The sequence below is a fragment of the Neodiprion fabricii genome, chromosome 2, assembly GCF_021155785.1.
Source record: "Neodiprion fabricii isolate iyNeoFabr1 chromosome 2, iyNeoFabr1.1, whole genome shotgun sequence".
Taxonomy (NCBI): Eukaryota; Metazoa; Arthropoda; class Insecta; order Hymenoptera; family Diprionidae; genus Neodiprion; species Neodiprion fabricii.
Genome location: NC_060240.1, coordinates 22,284,831 through 22,302,510, shown reverse-complemented (window position 1 = coordinate 22,302,510; position 17,680 = coordinate 22,284,831). Strand labels below are relative to the sequence as shown.

The following is a 17,680-nucleotide window of genomic DNA, read 5'->3' as shown; positions in this document are numbered from 1 at the left end:
TCTATTAGCTCTGTGTGCCATAAAAGTGCAAATAGCTGCTGGTTAAAGGCTATTTATGCTAGATTTTTCTACGTCAATATCACTGTTTAAAAGTACCTTTTATAGAACGCGAACATGATTTACGCGTTTTTATGCGAGTTTTCCGTACACAAAGTACCGGTGACGATGAATGAGTCTGAGAATGCACATGCGCGGAGTATTGAAAATACGACTTTCGACTCCTAGAAGTTAAAAGTAGTCATTTCTCTACTACGCGCATGATGCGCTGTCGCGAAAAAATCTGACATTACGCGACCCTAACCTCAATTTCGTGCTGCGTGAAAGAATGCGTAACATACTCTTGTTATATGTATAAAGAATCGTGTGCAAGAAGAATCTAAATGTCTTTTCGCCTCGCGTTTTTGCAATACTCGTCTTCGGCTTACCTACGACTCGTGTTGTAAACTTTCGCTTAGCCTGAAAAGAACGAGTTTGCCAACTATTGCTGCCCCCGAATACATAAATTACTTAAAATTAAGTATACACTTCAAAGATCCCTGCACAGCAAAAAGAATCCCAGCAGTGAAAGTAATTGATCTTCGGGGAATTAAAAATATATCTAACAGCAACAGCGTTTTGTTTCTCACCCGCGTGTGGAGTTTGCAGTACGAGTCACAGACGAGTAAAACAAACACCAAGAGTAAAAAAAACCTCCCACCCGTAGCACAAATGATATTTTATGCAACACAGGTTTGAATACGGCCATTTTGTTTCACCAACATTGTTCATACTAGCGAAATACGTTTACTCCGAGAAATTTACAACTTCTTTGGTCAAACCAATTACGCGAATGCTTGAACGTCGTGAATGAATCATCTATACACATTTTCGTTTGTCATTGAAGTCGATAAGCAAGATTTTAAATATCTCTATCATACGTTTACAGAAATCTGTTGAAAATACGATGGGAATCCGTAAATAGTTATTAGAAGAAACTAATCTTATACGATGGTACGAATCAGAAATGATAGTAAACTAACCGGTTTTGGCCAAAAAAAAAACTCCTTGCTTTTTCGTACAAGGCACGATCACGCAATGTTGGGATGCCTAATATTTGATTTTGAATATTTCGAAAAATGACGGAGTTATAAACAGCCATTTTGAAACTGGAAATGTGATAGAGCTTCAAATCTTATTGGCACTTTCGCACTAAGAACAGTGTCTCGTGTCACCCAAATTCATTTATGAGGATAAAGTTAGTAACGTTAGTTTAACGATGTATGTTCAGAAAAAATAGTTACTCGGTCCCTTAGGATTTTCGAAAACTCAGCTAGTAAATAATAACATAGAAAACATGTTCATATTTTGAAAAGTGAACTCTTTGAAAGTCCTTCTAAATTTGTAAAATAACTATTTTGTCCATAACGTTTCGTTGCGTTAACGTTACTATGTTCAGCCTTCCAAAAATCACTTTTTTATAACTCAAATATGGCTTCAAACGAATCTCGTTTCCAAAATATAAGCATACGTATATGTTTGGATCTCTTTATCCGGTAATCTACTAGATTTCAAATTCTCCTAAATTAGCGAAACAACGATTATTTTTGAAAACATGTCGTTTTACTAACGTTTCGAGAATCAACCACATCTGCTACTAACGTATTCGCTCGGGCGTAAAAATATGCGTAATGCACTTGCCAATTCTTTTCGATTGCGTAAAAATGCACAGTGGCAAACTCGCGGAGTGTCTTTGACCGCAAGCCATGATTACGCCGTTCATACAATCGTATAATCTATACAAGTACTGCGTCTCACATATGGGTAATTCTCGCGAAAGTCAAAAGCGTTCTCAATTTCTACCCTCGAATTAACCCCATTATTTTTGTCGAATTACTGTTTTTCAACGTAAAATTATATCTCAAACAATTTTTATCACACTTATTGATATTGACTAATTAATTATCAAGAATTTCAAACAATTACCAATTAACAACTAGAGAAATTTCTTTTCTGAAAGGTCAGTCTCTCTAAAAAAAAATGGTCTCGATATGAAATCTTAATTTTTACTGAAAGTTCTTTAAAAAAAAAAATAAACATCCGAAAATACCTCTTTTTTCTGTTTGTATTCTTTTTTTGGAAAAAATTAGCGAAAATAAATGAGTTCAATTTTTTTGATTTATTCTCAATTTTCTAATTAGGAACTTCTGAAATGAAATAGATGATTAGTCGCAGAATTTTTAAAATATCAGTTACGTCAAATGGAATGGTTCTAATTGTAATTGTTTGCACAGAAATTGAGTAAAATTTTCTAAAAAGTAAAAAATGGGAATTAATCTTTTTGCAAATTTTATTCGCAGAGCAGACGAAATCAAATAGAATTGACAAGTTTGAAAATTATTTGTACAACAATCAGATTTATTGCAGTAAATCCTAATGAGAAATTAATAAAAAATTTGTCCTAAGCTGAATCAAGGATAAAAAATTGCCGTGTTTTCGTCCATTTTTTATTTTCGCGAAAAAACACAAAACGGAAAGTTCAAATCAAAGTGACGTATTTTTATAATCCCCAATTTAGGGATTGCAATCGAAAATCGCCCCGTCATTGTTTACGATGTTACTCAAGTTATCAATTAGCAGTTCTAAGATATTTTTTATAATTGATTAGTCAAGATCCATAAGTGTAAAGAAGAAATATAATTTTCTGGCGAAAAAAGTACCTCGAAAAATATTTTCAAATTTGATCTAAGAGTCAAAGTTCAGTACCCTTTTGGCTTGAGCGAAAAGTACTCACATATAGGTGCGATTACGTAGCCTGAAGATATATGACACGTATTATGTATATACGTAATACAGGTATATGTCATGCGCTAGGCTCCTGCCCTACATTTTGTGGTACGCAACAAGTATGTATACTATATACAATAATATGACTGATTCCGACAATGATACGTAAGCCGCTAGGTCTGAAAAATTCTAATCTACTGTAATTTCGGTGTATCATCACGTGCTTTGAAATATGAAAATTTCCCAAATTTTACACATCTAGGCCTTACCGTTTGGGAGAAAGACGTTGATAAAGTTTTGACTTTTTTCGATTGCACGTCTTACTTCGAAGTTTCAGCACCTATTGTTGTAGGAAAAAAAAATCTGGTCTACTTTGTTTATTTTTTTTTGTTTTTTTTTTTATTTAAAAAAGTCTGATCTTTCCAAATTTTTAATCCAGTTTTGGATAGATCGTCAGTACCGAAAAAACTCTTCTTTCGAAAAACAAGTTTTTTTCAAGGTATACTACAAACTAAATGCTTACTTTCAAGATAATGAGTAAGAAAGTATGAGAGTTATCAATAAATTTGTTGTAAGTAGTAATGACACAAATCAAATTTTTCCAAATATTAAAGGTAACACCTTCGGGAAGGCTGGTTCAATCTCACGATGTGTAAAAGTTTTATACAAATTAAGCTCAGACCCGATTCCTCCGTCACCGCATTATGAAAATCTAGAGTCCTTCCGTAAAAATTCCAAGTTTTTCAATAGAATCATCAAAATACTTTCTTTTTTTTTTTTCTTAGTGGAATCTTGAAAAAAAGCAATTTTTTTCAAAAAAATCGGTATATTCCTGCTGTTGCTGACGATCTTTTCGATAATGAATTCAAAATTTGGAAAGATCAGACGGTTTTTTTACAACAAAAAAAGGTGGTCTACTTTTTTTCTCTACAGCAACAGGTGCTGCAAATTCAAGGTAAAATATGCGAGCGAAAAAAAGTAAAAAATTCATCAATGAGTTTCTCGTAAGCGGTAAGGCCTAAAGGTGTAAAATTTGGCGAACTTTCATATCTTAATACACATGATGATATACAGAAATTACAGCCAAAGAGAATTTTTGCAGACCTGGTGGCTTACTCATAATTGGCGGAATCAACCATATACGTTCGGTATGTGTCGTGAATGGTAGTAAGCTGAATCGTGCACCTCTACGTATGTACATAACTAGATACATTGCGTAATTATTACACCTACTGCAGCTCATGAACGACAAAACATGCACATGACACAATTCCTCTAAAGTTAATTTAAAATAATCAGACGAAGTTTCTTTCTATCAGACTATTATTATCCAGTAGAAGATAAGCGCCAAAATGTATGGGGATTTCCACGCCAGTTCAGTAAACGGTTCACCATAACATGTTTTGATTTCATCAAGGATTTTTCCTAAGTTAGTACGACGCCTGAAGACCTTAAAATAAAACGCAAATTTTTTTAATCACTCGCCTTCACCTTGTGAATTTTCTAACCCATCTCAAAACACCTAAATTGATTTTTGTTAACCAAGAAAAAAACACTAAGTTTTCAAAATAAAACATCTTCACGCAAGATTCAAAATGGACGGAACTATTTTTCTATTTTTTGAAACGTTTTTATAATTTTTTCAATCGGTTTTTCAATTTTCGTTTCTGTCCAAAGTCTATTATAAAATTGTATTCGGAAAGTCGTAGATGTGTTTTAGGACTTGAAAAAAAATTTTTTAAATTAATAAAAGAACCGAAGTTTCAATATGTATTAAAATCGTTTTTGAACAGGTATGAAAACAGTGATAAGGGTTTAAAAAATTAGAAAAACGATTTAAAAAAAAAAACCGAACCTTTTCTCTGAATCTTGCATAAAAATTTTTTATTTCGAAAACGGAATGTTTGTTTACTTGATTCACAAAAATCAAATTAGGTGTTTTAGAGATGGGTTTAAAAATTCATTGGGTAAAGACCAAGTTTTCAGATATTGTACTAACATGGGTGAAGTCTTTGATGAAATGAAAAGTTGTCATGGTCAAGCGTTTTACTAAGTTGGCGGGGAAAGCCCGATGTATGAAACTTTATTTCTAATAAAAAGCAAGTCCTCAGTTTCTCGCCTCATTTTAACCTGCCGCAAAAAACCATATCGGAAATTCTAAACGACCAATTGTTGAAAATGTTTTAATGATTACGGTGACAGATATTCAGATCTGGATCTAAAAAACTATGCATGAAGTCGGTACATTTTTCGTAAAATGAAACGGATACCTTAAAAATACTAATTTTGTTATAATCATTCATTTACACAACTGAATAATTTTATACTAGTTGTAAAAAAGAATTTCAAACAATTTACTCTCGTTTAGGATTAGCAATGAGAGTTATTTTATGATTAAGAAATGAATTACGGCATCAGGCATATAGATCGCGCAGTCGCAGGCGGTTTTAAAATGTTAGTTCAGTGAAGTTAACTTTCTGCGCTACCTACGTCAATAACTCGACTACCTTGTGGTTTTTACGAGCACTAGTGCTTATAAAAACTACATAATTTACTAGTTTTTGACAAGAGATTGCGCAGACAATTAGATTATGGCATATGCGCAAATAGAGACTTCTTGACTTGTGTGAGTTTGGCACTTCATATTCGTCAAGAGATCTCTAAAGGGTTCGCACGCACAGGGAAAACTTATACATTAACGGCAAAAAACCGACCCAACCCACGAATAATTATTTAGTGAATTTTTTTTCACAACTGTCTCGGGGGGTCACTGGGAGTGTAAATTCAAAATGGCGACCAAATCATGCTTATGCTTATATTCGAAAAATGATTTTTTAGATTAAAATGGTTTTTCTTGAATGAATAACTCGGCCGGTTTTGATTTTACAGAAAAACCGCGATAACAAAAGTTGTATAAATTTTGATTTTCTACAAGTTTAGTCCTTACAGTTTTTCTTCTAGGATCAAGATTTTTGGAATTAAACCTGAAAAAAGCGACAAATTCGAAATATTTCCATTATCTCGTTTATTTTCAACTTTACAACAAAGATGTAGAGAATCAAATTCTGAACAATTTCGGTTCTTACCGTTTTTTTCCAAAAATCGATATTTGAGGTCGTACGCCAACCATGGAGAAACAGAGCGTAAACGTCGATCGAGTCCCACGACGTTTAATATCGATTCTTGGAAAAACAGGTAGAGGCCCAAATTTCCAGAAATTGCATTCTATACAACTTTTGCCCTATTGATTGTACCTGTAAAATCGACAAAAAAAAAAGGAGATAATGCGAATATTTCGAAATACTAAATATATAATATGATTATATAGAATATATTTTCGAATATAATATGGTACATATTTTCGGGTTAAATTCGAAAAATATCAATTTTTGGAAAAAAAGGTGGGGACCGAAGTTGTTCAGGATTTGATTCTCAACAAGTTTGTTGCTATTCATTTATGCCAATAAGTTGAAAATAAACGAGATAATGGAAATATTTCGAATTTGTCGCTTTTTTCAGGTTTAATTCCAAAAATCTTGATCCTAGAAGAAAAACTATACGGACTAAACTTGTAGACAATCAAAATTTATACAACTTTTGTCCTTACGGCTTTTCTGTAAAATCAAAACCGGCCGAGTTATTCAAGAAAAACCATTTTAACCTAAAAAACCATTTTTCGAATATACGCATACGCATAATTTGGTTGTCATTTTGAATTTACACTCCCAGTGACCCCCCCGAGACAGCTGTGAAAAAAAATTTCACTAAATAATTATCCGTGGATCAAAGTATATAATGACTGGACTATTAAGGAATTTCGAAAATGAGACGAGAGAATTTTGTGTCTGTCGAGGGAGAGAAACTCGATCTTATACAAAATACTATCGATCTGGAGATCAAAAATCTTACTTGAAATTTTGTTCCATCGCACCACTCTTGATACATTCTGTCTGTTACTTAAATAGCAACAGGTTTGTTCGCTTGTGTCTTATGGAAAATCGTAGGCTTCTTTATTGTCAATTGATAGTCAGATTTACTAGGGTAAACCGAAAAATTGCCATTATGCATTCAGCGGTATCTTTTTCGAAAGATTATTAGACAAAAAATAGTATTTTCAGATTGGGCTACCCGTAAAAAGTCCAGGGTTTTCAGATTCCAACAAGTGCCACAGACAAATATTAATTATATTGACATGCGCATCTGTTACCATAACATTCATATCAATTTTGAACCGGGACTCTCTCATGATTCTCCAAATTATCCAAATCTGGCTGAATCCTTTTGAACGGTCACTGGATGAACAGCCTCTTGTCAAAGTAAAGAGGCTTGCAAAAATTGCATCCCGTTAAAGTCACCGTATGGCAAACCTAACGGATGCGGTTATATTTTGTTTATGGTTTCAGCATCAGTGCCCTCACTATACGGTCATTGAACACTATGCTCCCCAAAGACAAGGATGATAGAGCTACGCGATGCGTCTCGGTTCATAAAATCGGAGCGCTTTATTGTATGTGGGAAAGGCTGCCGCCTGGTGGCACGTCGTTAGACTCTGCAATTTAGCGAGCGATGCTCCCGACTCCCGCTCTTATCCAATGTAGCTTGCAATACACGGATGGTAAACTGCTCACCCAGGTAGGTGTAGGTCCAGGCTTATACAACTAATCTGAACGACACGTGACAGGCACGAAGAAGGGGTTCAAGTGTAAGATATTTTATGTTTTATCACACCGGGGCGGTAAACGTCTAATGTTATCACTTTCTCAGACTCCTATTTCAACTCGTTCTTAGGTATTCGTCACTGGAATTACTGCACGTGATATAAAATGATATGGTTGATAAAAGTTCAGCCGCTTACTATCGGGTACTTCAGTATCCAATTAAGAACGTAAAAAAAGCCGTTAAAAAACCGAGGTACATAACTTTCTTAAATACCGGTACGGAAAAATATTTTTTGGATCTAACTTCACGCCTTCTTCATATTTCTTTTTGATCCAGAAACTCTTAGATCATGAATATTTCACAATATGAAATGGTATTTGTGATAACAAAATAGGTTGCAACGTTGTAACGTTACGGTTCATTTCAACGCTATTATTTAATACATTTATATCTTTTTGTTTATTCTGCCAGATTTTAAAAGAGCCCCTGATTCAAAGAAATAAAAACTTTCCGTTGGCTTTAATTGGATTTTTGTTTGAGATATTTCTTATCAAAAGTCTGTCTTATCGAAATTTGATTCAAAATTGAATTCATTAATATTTCTATCGGATTCCATCGCTTCATGCAGAGTACAAGTATTTCAACACGATTCTATCCGATAAAAGTTAAGATCCGATTGAGAACGGTTAACTCTTATTGACTCTGTATTGGCAATCAAAAGCTCAGCGGGGCTCCAATAATTAGCATAACTGTATCATGCTCTTTCATTCGAATCAGTTTTCATAGATTTCCATCGTTTTTGTTGGCTGGTTCACCAGAGATTATATATAGTCAACATTCAAATCTTATCCACTGTGAATATATTTTCTCGTTTATACACATTGCAACAAATAGCCAACACCGAAATCTTTTATAACGATAAATTGGGTGATGATTAATGATTCATAAAACACTTTTACGTGTAAAAATTACCATAGTATATAGTATTGTTATTTTTTGCTGCTGATCTGCAGCCTAACTTCTAAAAATGTATAGTCCAATCTTGAAACGTACGTGTCCAATCGAATCGAACGCGTCAGGTTCAATGTTCCATGTTATTTATGCGTTGATTGGTTATCAACGTTTTGTCAAAATTGATTTCGAAATTTGGTGCAATTAATTGATATTGATTTGAAATGCATCAGGCAAAAAACGGGATTTCTTAATACTGCGCTTGATTCTGTTAGGTTATAACAGGCTGGTTAAAAATAATGTCTGCGTCGTTCCCCAAAAAACCGCAGTAACACAAAAATAGGTTACAGGCTCAATGTAAAGATTAAATTAGTTAGAGAAAATGCAGTATGAACTTGCCGAAAATTTTCCTTACACGTGGATATTGGAAACTGTGTAAAACTACTACATGTGTGCGCTGCGTACGCAATACTGTGGCGCCAAAAACGTAGGTTAGGTTAGGTTTAGAAGCTTGCAATCTGAGTAAAACAATTCGCGTCGAAAGATTCTGGTGGAAAGCACAGGCTCAAACAAGAGGTAAAATATTGTATAAGATAGGCTGCAGAATGAAGCACAACATAAATCTATGGTAATTTTGCCATCATAATTGGGGCGATCAACTCGTCGAATCTATGATAATGAAGTTACGTTCATGTTGATTATGGATGACAATGAAACGGTAATCCTGCAATCACATGTGACAATAAACCGAGTGGTAACCTGAACTTAATCCGCTATATCCTCTGGTGAATATCAAAAGTTGGAATGGTTGCTCACGAGACATGCGAACAACGCAAAGTATAGAATAATTCATGAACAAAGTTGAAGACTTGAAGAAAGGGATGCAATAAATGATTAAAATATGGTCAACAAAGTGTCATGCGGTACATGAATATTGAAACAAGCAACTGTACATGGGAAGTATTGTAATAAAAGTTTATACTAATGTAAAATTTAAACTTTAGTCATTGATATAACTGAAAAAACAAAAAATGATCATTCAAATGATAATTTGGTAACTTACACTGCAAGATGAAATAATTATTATATTATTCACTGAAACTTATCTTTGAAAACGTTTGGAACGATTTGAAAAAAATGCATCAAACACTTTTAAACGGAATATTGTAACATCAAATGCACATTATGTTCACTTTTAAACAGAATATTATAAAATTAAATGTAGGTATATTACATTCACTTGAACAAATACGATAATATTAGATATTTATTTAAAAAATATCTGATGTTTTAGTGGATTTAGGCCTTATTAACTGTGCAATCGGATTAGAGTAGCAAATTGGCCACGTTAGGTTAACTATTATGTCGAAAATTTCAGCTTGCAATTCAGAGATATATCGAAGTTGCTGCTGTTTTTCAACTACACCAACTGGAGAACTTCGAGAAGCTTATGTTCCTATTCGCGATGGAATTACTAAAGATTACAAAATGTTAGTTTAATTTTTCCATTTGCAATGAAAGATTTGCAAGCTACCAAAATTGCACAAGGGTTGACATAACGTGCAGAGAAATTAGAGGAACAGCAAAGAAACCAAGAGAATATTGCATTCAGTATAGTTAAGCAAGTTAAAAAAAGAAACAATGGACTACTATCCAACTTAATCTACTAAGAATCGGAAAATTACAAAAGATGCTTCACATGATCAAAGAAAATGTTGAAACTGAGTTTGAGACGTGGGTAATCACAAAAACTTGAGGCCTTATTTTTCGTGTACAAAATTTTTTATCATTTCATTCAAGTATCTCCGCTCTTACTTTGACAAAATAAAACTGACAGTATAGTAGAATTGCGTGAGTGAGACCGTAAAGATAAAAATATTTTAAACTACTTTAGTAATTGAAATATCAACCATTCTTATTATTTTATGTTCCTTTATCAAACTGCAAGGCCAACTAATAATGCAATAAAATAGTACTAATTCAAAGTACGTTGCAAAAATAAGCTTTAATCATTATTTATTCTACATGTTGTGATTTATTTACACGTTACGTGTGCAAATTATTATCACTTCACGTTACAAATTTAACAATACGATGCAAGGGCGATAAAAATTTCTTTGAAAAATGCGCACCTTGTAAATTTCCAACCGATGAAAATTCATCATGGCATCAGACTTCGTACGATGAATGGTATAAAGCTGTTATACGTGGCCAAAAGTTTCAATTTGTCTAATGCAGATATCTTTAAGATCATCGTACGTACACTGTTAATAATTTCTGTATGGAACTTCTTACGCCGTATTAGAAGTTTTATCTGGATACGGAACAGTGAATTTACCATACATTTACTGTGTATTCAATTTACAAACACAATAAATTTACAACAAAATTTAGTGAAATCAAATTACTTTTTTGTGTTTTTCTTATAAATTTTAGTAAAATCAAAAATTTTCGTTGTAAATTTCAAACAAATGCATAGTAATTTATGTTGCTGCACTGAATTTGTAAATTTACACCCATTTTGTACAGTAAATGTGTAGTAAATTCACAATCATTTTTAACAGTGTAGAAGCCAGTTGGTCAAATAAACGATACTTGCATTGATAATGCATTATGTTCGTGCCCTGCACATATTCGCTACTAATTTTACCTTTATTGTCACTTGCCAGTTAGGCTTGAACCACTCTTGATGATAAGTTGAATACAAACAGCATATAGTTCCAGTATATTATTGGCAAAGTCCAAAGTAATCATTGTCAATTTCAATTGCAATATCGAATATATACTATTCTTTTACTGATTTTCATCTGCCGGATGTAAGAAGAATCATTCGTATCTTCATGCTCAAGATTTGGATGCTTTGAGAATTTGTTCACGATATGCTGTTTTATTCAAAAACAACATGTTCTTCTGAGAACCTTACTAGAAAAAAAAAAATTCAGTAACAGATATTTATCAAATCTAACTGTCAAAGGTCACCGTTGGAATTCGAAGTTTTCGGATTTAAAGAACATGGGAAAGATGTGACTTTTTCAAATTATTCTCACATGTTATGGAAACATTTTTCAGCTAATCAAGTCTTTTCTGAAAGTGTTATGTATATGAATTTCTGTTGTAAAGTCAATAGCTTAGCCAATAACATCGCACCTCGTAAAATTGAATAGCTACAAGTTATATTCATATATATACGTCCACGAGGATTTTTTTTTTTTTTTTGCAGTGTACAACAATTTTCTTTGGTGGGAGCGGGAAAAAACGTTGCTTCCAAACAAAAAGAACATCCTGCATCTAGTGTAACTATTAACCATTTGAGTCCCGCTTTATAGTGATGCGACAACTTTTATAGAATGATAGTATTTTGTGCCTTTTGGGGTAACTAATTGCGATTAGTCGCGGAAATCAGATTTCAAAAATTAAAGATTGCGGACCCAATATGGCAGACGAAAATTTCAAATCTGATCCAATACAGTCAGAAAACTGTATCCAGGGGTTTTCGGAGTCGCTAACAGGATTCGCCACACTGAATTTTCAAAATCTGATTTCAGATTTTTAATCAGTGACCCCAAAAACTCCGGAACAGAGTTTTTTCTCCCGATTCGATCGAATTTGAAATATTCATGCTCCATATTCGATCTGCTACCTTGAATTTTCAAAATCCAATTTTAGATTCGTAATCAGCGACCTCAAAAACTCATAATTTATGTAAAACATGTATATACGTAGAGGGGTAACTTTCTCGGAAATGAATTATCCCTTCAATTTTTACAATTTTTTTTCAATTTTGTTTCTAACATTAATAATTTACATTATATTGCAATAATTACTTTTGATTATTGAAAACCTATGAGTATTAGAGTGTCCCAAAAAAACCGACTATTTTTTTTTTTTCAAAGAACATTGAAAAATCGTTAGAGTATCTCTAGAAAATGATCCTGTGAAAATATAAGCTCTTAATATCAATATTTAGAGGTGGCGATTTGTAATTTTCTATTTCCCATTTAAATAACATGGGAAAATTTTTTTTTGAACTTTGGAATTTTGTGATGGGATAACGAGCTACTTCATAAGTATGACAAAATCAGGTCTTATAGGAAATTTGATGCTCTACAAAAAAGGTCTGATTGACATTTTGCGTAAATCCAGCCGTTTCAAAAATATCGAGCCTCAAACTTCGGACTGTTTAAAATTATGCTTTTTTTTTCGTAAATACAACAAAAATTAATTTATATGTATTATAAACCCAGAATTAGCAACTGAAGAATAAATATAAGAATACATATTTGATAATTCTGGGTTTATAATACATATAAATTAATTTTTGTTGTATTTTCGAAAAAAAAAGCATAATTTTAAACAGTCCGAAGTTTGAGGCTCGATATTTTTGAAACGGCTGGATTTACGCAAAATGTCAATCAGACCTTTTTTGTAGAGCATCAAATTTCCTATAAGACCTGATTTTGTCATACTTATGAAGTAGCTCGTTATCCCATCACAAAATTCCAAAGTTCAAAAAAAAATTTTCCCATGTTATTTAAATGGGAAATAGAAAATTACAAATCGCCACCTCTAAATATTGATATTAAGAGCTTATATTTTCACAGGATCATTTTCTAGAGATACTCTAACGATTTTTCAATGTTCTTTGAAAAAAAAAAAAATAGTCGGTTTTTTTGGGACACTCTAATGAGTATACTATCGGAAATTGCAAAAAACCGCAAAAAAATATGTGGAAAAGTTTTCTAAATATACAAAAAATGGATATCAAACAAGTGGTAAAAATACTTAGCACTATGATTCAAAAGATTAACACGGTTATAATATGTAGTACATCGTGGAACGTGGTAGAGTTCGTAGATGCGAAAGATGACGAAAAAAATCGACTCACTCAATAAGTGGTCTTATCAGCCTCTCAATCGTTGTTAGAAACTGTTTAATCAATACCGATACGAGTATTTGACAGGCATTGTAGCTAAAGGAAGGGACTGTTACGCGCTTAACTATGTACGTCTGTTTGATGAGTTAATCTCGAAATGATGTAGTGTCCGTGGAATTTTATCACCGTAGTGGACAATCCGACAGTCCAGCTTTAAAAGACTCGGTCGGTTGTTATGCTGGGCCAAACGGTATCTGACCCTCGAGCATGGCGTGTCCTTCCAATCAGACCTGACCCGATGCGATGACGCAACTAAGTCACGCTCCATGCCGCACCCTTTTCATCGCTTCAAGCTCTGCACAAACTTGTTCGGTGTGTCATTTTCTTGATATAATTTCCTCTCAAATATTACCGGAGTTCGGGAGTAGAAAATTTCTAATGATACATAACAATGGCTAACAATGAGCGGAAAAATTCGTACTGTCAAATTTGTTAAGAGAGCATGTTTATTAGGGTGATTCAAAAAAAAAAAATTAATTTTTTTTTTCTTCCAAACAGGCTCAAAAGTTTCTTTTGGATGTAAAAAAATTATTGTGAAAATATGAGCCCTTAATATTAATATTAAGATAGTCCTCATCGCATTTTTGTAATTCCCATAAGAATAACATGGGAAAAATTATTTTTGCTTCTTCTGATTTTTATACCGTTCATACAACTGATTGACTCATAAATCGCTGTTATAATCTTTATATATAGAGAATTGAACGCTCTACAAAAAAGGTTTGATAACATTTTTTTATTAGTCCACGCATTCAAAAGTTATTGAAGATCGAAGTTCAATTTTTTAAAAATTTGATCGAATTTAGTGAATTACACCGAAACTGTTGGTTTTGGTGACAAGTTAAGGATCAAATATTTCGTCAAACATAAATTGGAGTTCTAATAAATGTTGACCATTGATTTTTTTTTGTTCAATTCAATAGATATGATGCTTTTAAAGAATTTTTTTGCAGAATTAGAGCTAAAAATTTATTTTTATTAAAGACTCTTTAATGTCTACTTAAATTGAAATCAACATGATTTTTGAACCTAATATAAATTTTTAGCTCTAATTCTGCAAAAAAATTCTTTAAAAGCATCATATCTATTGAATTGAACAAAAAAAAATCAATGGTCAACATTTATTAGAACTCCAATTTATATTTGACGAAATATTTGATCCTTAACTTGTCACCAAAACCAACAGTTTCGGTGTAATTCACTAAATTCGATCAAATTTTTAAAAAATTGAACTTCGATCTTCAATAACTTTTGAATGCGTGGACTAATAAAAAAATGTTATCAAACCTTTTTTGTAGAGCGTTCAATTCTCTATAAAGATTGTAACAGCGATTTATGAGTCAATCAGTTGTATGAACGGTATAAAAATCAGAAGAAGCAAAAATAATTTTTCCCATGTTATTCTTATGGGAATTACAAAAATGCGATGAGGACTATCTTAATATTAATATTAAGGGCTCATATTTTCACAATAATTTTTTTACATCCAAAAGAAACTTTTGAGCCTGTTTGGAAGAAAAAAAAAATTAATTTTTTTTTTTTTGAATCACCCTAATGTTTATATTTTCAGAATTTAGGATTTGTAAAACGTAACGTTGGATTTGGGAATTCGATTCAACAACGTTGTATCTCAAGTCGAGATGTTTCGAGCATGGTATCGCGCGACCGATAAGGAGTATTCACGAGAATCGAGATAATTTCGTCTTGAAAACTTCCGAATCGATTTGGAATTTATTGTAAAATGATTTTGCCACTGTCAGAAAGTGCACTGTAGTCAGAAAATTTCGTACAGATCTTTCATCTATTTACTTCGCTGCGAGACGGTTTTTGAGGTTATATTTAGCGATATATTCGATTTCTAATTTATATAATAAGTTATCGGTCCTTGCTGATCAGAGCGGACTTTGCTAACATCAGAACGATCGGATTGCAGTACAAAGAATTTTGAATGGAACCAATGTTTTACGAAAAAATGCTATGGATTCTCCTAATATATTTTCAAATCGGTCACGTGATCCCGTGCTTGAAACAGATTATCGTAGAGTTTCGTTGATGATTCTCAAAAAGGTATTGTTACTGGCTGACGCATGCATGGTGTTGTTGGTGAGTGTGGAGTGGTGGGGAATGGAGAGCCTGCTCTACTTCCTCCTTCGCTGTCGCTGTTTGAGTTTGGTGGGACTATAAGATCCATCGCATTTTGGCGTCTTTATCTTACGGATGTCGTTTAAGTCACTGGAAACTGTTCCCGCCTTCGCAGATGATTGAGAGAATGCGATTGAGATTTGAAATTCATCTCCCATATCGTATATTAATGCTGGGGTATAATTAAAACAATTTCACCCGAAGCGTATTCCATTATTTCTATGAATTACCGAGTAGCTTTTTAATTGTTGCTGAGAGACCCAACGAACCATCTTTTTTTTGCAACTTTTTATTTACTAATCTACTTTTTTGGTAACAACTGCTGAGTTTTTTGGTTCGAAATCGTCCCCGAAATATTTCCGAGTCTAAAAAAAATATAAAATTTATTTATATATTGCAACAATAGCACATGTACACAAATTGTCAAAATTCGTAATTTTCCATGAAAAACAGCGCTTCTTGCTAATCTACCATGAAAATCCGAATGCCAATTTCTACACAAACTTAATACACACCAACAAACTTCATAGAATTTTTTTTTAAATCCGTCCTTTTGCTGTTTTTGTCTGTCCGCCATGTTAGTTCCGCCATTTTAAATATTTGAATTTCAAATTGACATTCATAATCAGGTACCCCAAGAGCCCATGAATGCGAAATTTCAAACGAATCGCACGTGACGAAATATGTATGCATGAAAGGGTTAATAATGATTCTTAATAAATCATCACGTTGAAACTGATGTCGCTAATATTGAAGATGGGTGTTTAATCGAATCTGCTTCAATAAAATATGTTATATTTTTTGGAACGTAACTAAATCTTAATCACATTTTGTAAATTGACCAGCACAAATATTTTACTAAAAAGCAGATGTAGTCAGTGATGACGTAGCCTCAAAAATTTCTTCTAGTGAAAGTTTAAGTTGAGTTGATATATTGTTGAACAAAGTTCTGAGATACTACGGTTCCCAACCAAATTCCGAGATACGATATTACTTGAATCAAATCATGAAACACCATGTTGGCCCTCTCAGTTTTCAATGTATCGTTTTTCGAAGCATTTGCATACTGCGGCATTTCTGCATAATTGACGAGTCTCACTGTCATACTCTCACCAATTTTGATTTGATTGGATGCTTAAGGGATTACATCGGTTTTGAAGGGCAAAAAAACTCATTTTCTCTCATTTTTTTTTAAACATATAACGAAATAATTAGTTTATTCAAAACTTTAAGCACATAAAGGACGGATATTTGAACAATATTTTATAAAATTTTCGTTCAAAAATTTTGGAAGTTCATCCGTTTAGAACTGGTTTTCGGAGACCCCTTAGAAAAAAGTATCCTCGCGCAGAGAAGGCCAGGATAATTCATCGTAGATTGATCTGAAATCGAAAAACCAAATTTTACCTATCAGAAGGCGAGTATAGCTCGCGATTGAACGAAGGGTTTTTTGTTCTTTGATGAAAATTTATTTTACAAGTCAATACATGGTCTAGATTTTACCGACGGTCGTACTGCTTTGCATACAACTCTATGAAAAATGTAATATTCAATTTTTTTTCAATACTTCGTTACTTCTATGATTATTTATATTCGGGTAAGAAATTGATAGTCTATACGAGAATTTCATCACGAAAAGAGTATGAACGTCAAGCGTTTATCGAGTTATTCTTAACTAAAACTTATATCTGTATCTGAAAATAATATGGTATTCATTTTTCTTTTCTTATATCCGTTTTTCACGGTCTATAAATATATGAATCAGTTTAAGACTTTTACAAAACCTACTTCATATTTTGTTATTTCACTCTGCACATTAACTATCGATATAGTGTTTGTTTTGTTTATCTGTGTGAACCTTTTGTTAATTTTCTATTGATAATGCTACTGTAAGGCCCGTAACGCTTTCAAAAATTCCTCGAAAATGTAATTCAATCGATAACCTGCACTAATACCAGAAAAAAATATCCCATGTTTGTTATCATGTGGTCGTTTTATCAAGAAACTTTTATCCTAGGTTTAACAACTTGAGTTTCGATACTGACACTTGGAATTTCAAGCATTAGAATTAGCTTGTGCGAAATCTGTCTCTTGCATGGTAGATATTATCACTGAATATACCAAAACTCGTTCGTGTCAATTCTGATATTTTACGATAAGCGTTATACAGACCGAGTGTTGATTTTATCCTGCACAATATTGCCGAATCGGTGAGCGGCATCTACATCTGAA

At 33.0% G+C, this 17,680-nt stretch overlaps 1 protein-coding gene and 1 non-coding gene across 7 annotated transcripts in view; one reads left to right on the top strand and one right to left on the bottom strand.

Moving 5' to 3' along the window:
- Positions 1-17,680, top strand: part of LOC124175485 (V-type proton ATPase 116 kDa subunit a1-like) — a 76,863-nt gene that overhangs the window by 13,187 nt on the left and 45,996 nt on the right. The window lies entirely within an intron of this gene.
- LOC124177065 lies at positions 7,088-7,224 on the bottom strand. Its single transcript, XR_006869515.1, has one exon. It is a non-coding gene; the product is annotated as a U4atac minor spliceosomal RNA (small nuclear RNA).